Source organism: Ovis aries, chromosome X, assembly GCF_016772045.2.
Source record: "Ovis aries strain OAR_USU_Benz2616 breed Rambouillet chromosome X, ARS-UI_Ramb_v3.0, whole genome shotgun sequence".
NCBI lineage: Eukaryota > Metazoa > Chordata > Mammalia > Artiodactyla > Bovidae > Ovis > Ovis aries.
Genome location: NC_056080.1, coordinates 72234416 through 72238235, shown reverse-complemented (window position 1 = coordinate 72238235; position 3820 = coordinate 72234416). Strand labels below are relative to the sequence as shown.

The 3820-nt window shown below is 42.9% G+C and overlaps 1 pseudogene; it reads left to right on the top strand.

The window, feature by feature from the left end:
- The first annotated feature begins 361 nt into the window (after positions 1-361).
- On the top strand, positions 362-2422 carry LOC105601886 (endogenous retrovirus group PABLB member 1 Env polyprotein-like; annotated as a pseudogene).
- Positions 2423-3820: the final 1398 nt, after the last annotated feature.

Sequence of the window (3820 nt, the reverse complement as noted above, 5' to 3'; positions counted from 1 at the left end):
TCACCAAACAACAGCTCATCTGGACTCCCTCACAAGGGTTTAAGAACTCCCCAGCCATCTTTGGAGAAGCCTTGGCTTCTGACCTGAACTCATTCTATCTGGAAGAGTATGGATGTTGGCTCCTACAGTATGGGGATGACCTGCTGCTGGCTGCTGAGACCAAGGAAAAATGCTGGAAAGGGACAAAAGCATTGCTCCAGGTGCTGATGAAAGCAGGTTACCTACTGGGTGTTGAAGAAGAAGGCACAGATCTGCAAGGAAGAGGTAAGGTATCTGGGGTTTGTTTTAAAGAAGGACACAAGGTTCCAGACCCTAGTTGGGTCTTATATACTGATGGTACTAGCCTTACAAAAGAAGGATAATGGCTGTCAGGTTAGCCAATGTGGAAGGGTCCATCGAAACTGAAAAGGAATGGTGGGAATTGCCAAGTGGCAAATTATTGGTACTGGAGGAGCTGTCACACAATCTGGTAAGCCAAACACACGAAGCGACCCACCTAGGGCATGCTGCCTGCTCACAGGTTAATGCTGCCTCTCGGGTATTCAGACAAAAACCTCCAGGTATTTAGCTGAAAGGCATGCTACCCTTTGAACACCTGGGAGTGGACTTCACTGAAATGAAACTTCACTGATACTACTATTACCTGCTGGTCATGGTATATACATTCTCAGGATGGGTAGAAGCTTTTCCTACCTGGACTGAAAGAGCATCAGAAGTAGCCTGGTGCCTGCTTAGGGAAATAGTCCCAGATTTGGACTTCCTACCAGTATTAGTTCAGACAATGACCCAGTTTTTGTAGCTGATTTAGTACAACAAGCAAGCAAAACTTTAAACATCAAATGGAAACTGCAAACTGCATATAGGCCCAGAATTCTGAGATGGTGGGATGAACCAACCGGACATTAAAGAGACTCTCCAAGTGGATCATAGAGACTGACTGCTCCTGGGATGACTTGCTTCCAATGGCTCTGCTCAGACTCAGGATGACCCCACAGTCCCAAGGCTATTCTCCATACGAAATTGTGTATGGGAAGCTCCCTCCCATAATAAAATAGGTGTCAGGTAAGGGGGAATAGGATTTCACAGCAGATAGAACTGGGTAAGGTAATAAACCCGGTAACTAAGTTTGTACAAGAAAGAGTGTCATTCCCCCTTGGGGAACAGATTCATAAGTTTACGCTTGGTGACCAAGTATGCATCAAAGATTGGAAACATGATTTGCTAGCCTCTTGGTCAAAGGACCCTTATGTTATTCTAACTACCCCTACTGCAGTTAAAGTTGCAGGTATTGTCCCTTGGATCCATCATACGAGGGTGAAGAGAACATACCACGCAGACCCATAAAACGCTGAGTGGACTGCACAGAGGGACCCCACCGACCCTCGAGAGACTAAGACCATCCTTGAGAAGAAGGAAGAAAAGATCCTGGAAGAACCCCTTCAGGATAAAGCTGCACAATCAACTCCTGCTGCTTGGCCTCATCAACGTGATTTTGAATTTAACTTCCATTTCAACTCAGGACAATGTTTTCATCTCATGGGCATATTCCTATACAGACTTCCATAACACTTCCAACTGCTGGGTATGTAGGGCTATGCCTCTGTCAGTGATGGATGGACTTTCTTGGTGGGTGTCACTGCTCTACCAAGGAGATTTTAAACCACTCTGTTCTTTTCTGGGATGGCAAAAAGAGACTTTCCTCTCTCTTGTTTATCATAACCTCTCCTTGCTTTCTTGGTGTAAAACCTACAGTCAATATATTCGAGTCATGGGGTTACATTTGATATAAATGCCAGTGTAACAAAAGCTTAACCTACAACAAGCCCTGGTAAATCTACCTTATTTACATGCTAGGTGGACAAGATCCAGGTTACAATGGTGTGAGTATATTGCTGCCTTATTCGTACCCTCTATAGGGACAAGCGATATCATGATTAAAGTAGAGGCCTTAACTAATTTCGCAAAACATGCCCTCCTAGATAGAACAAAAGCCATCCAAGCCTTAAATGAAGAGCAAATCCAAATGAGAAAAGTGGTAATTCATAATAGCATGGCTTTGGACATACTCACAGCTGCTCAAGGAGGGATTTGTTCTATAATTAAGGTTGAATGTTGTGTATACAATCCTGACTTATCTGGCAATGTATTGACTGCTTTAGATGACATGAAAAACCAGGTAAAAACAATGTCAAATGAAAACATTCCTTTCTGGACTTCAGTCCTATCTTGGATGAAGGGCAATTGGTGGAAAACTATATTTACCACTGTTATAGTTACCTTGATAGTTCTGCTTTTTGGACCCTGAATTTTACAATGTGTTATGAACTTTGTAACCCAAAGGTTGATGTCATTCTCCCAAACTGGCAGCCGGAGAGCCAGGGTGCAATATATCCCTATGAATGATGCTCATAATATGAGTTAAGAGCATCAAGAGGGGAGCATGAAGGAGGAAACAGAGCTGAACTCCGTCTTTGGCCTGTTCATGCTTATCATGCTCGGCCACCTCTCCAATGGATGCTGAACTCTGTGCTGAGTGCCTATGGAAACTACAATAAAAGGATAAGACCCCATCTAGACAGGGAAATCTTGAAGATCACATCCAGGTTACTCATCGCCTAAGAGAAAACACACTCTAATCACCCCTGCCTCCGGACAGGTCATAAATTATTTCTGTATCTACTGGGATGTAACTGCAGGCTTATTGATTATTAACTGTTTGAACACCTAACACATGAATGATGGGGTTACTGTGATTGTATTTACCCTTCCTTTGTTTTATGTAAGTCTCAAGGAAATTGCACCCCACTCCAGTACGCTTGCCTGGGAAATCCCATGGACTGAGGAGCCTACCTACAGTCCATGGGGTCGCCAAGAGTCGGACACGACTGAGGGACTTCACTTTCACTTTTCACTTTCATGCACTGGAGAAGGAAATGGCAACCCACTCCAGTATTCTTGCCTGGAGAATCCCGGGGACAGAGGAGCCTGGTGGACTGCCATCTAAGGGATCGCACAGAGTCAGACACGACTGAAGCAACTTAGCAGCAGTAGCAGCAAGGAAATTGGGGTGGTGGGTTCAGACACGTACACATGGGGTATAAAAGATTTTCACAAATGCTGGTTGGGGTCCTTGGCTAAGAGGAGACTCTGCCTTGGGTCCACTGGTGTAATAAACTGCACTTCACTATCTGCATTGTCCTTCTGAATGAGTTTGTTTTCCAGAACATGTGGTTATAACAGGAACAGTTTCTCAGAGCTATCTGAGATGCTGGGCTGCAGTCTTCATTTTGCCCCAAATAAAACTTGTGGCAAGTTGTACAATTTTTTTAGTCAACACAGGGAAGAAAGGCATAAAAAGGATGTTAAAGAAATAGGAAAGAAGCCATCCACACATAACCTCCTCTCTATGATCACTTCTCACTTCAGGCTTCCAACCATGAGTCAGATTGAACTATAAGCAGAGTGAGAGGTCAAAAATGCAGTAATAGACTAGATTTCTGTTTGTATACTTAGAATTAGACGGTTTATCCCTGAAAGTGACCACAAAAACAGTGAGATATGCCCAAGATATAAGCCATAAGTACAATATGAATGTTCTACAGAGCTCAGGTAAAAGCTCAGGTTAGGGTTAGGTTTAGGGTTTCATTACTTCTTAGTAATAGTGAGCATAAAATAGAAGAAAAATACAGTAAAAAAGAAACCTCAGTCAATCTAACAAGGATTGTCAACAAAGATTTTTTAAAAATGGGAAAAAAACTCTAGAAACTGGCAAAAAGAAAGACACCAAATAAGATTAAGAAATAGGTCTAAATATAATCAT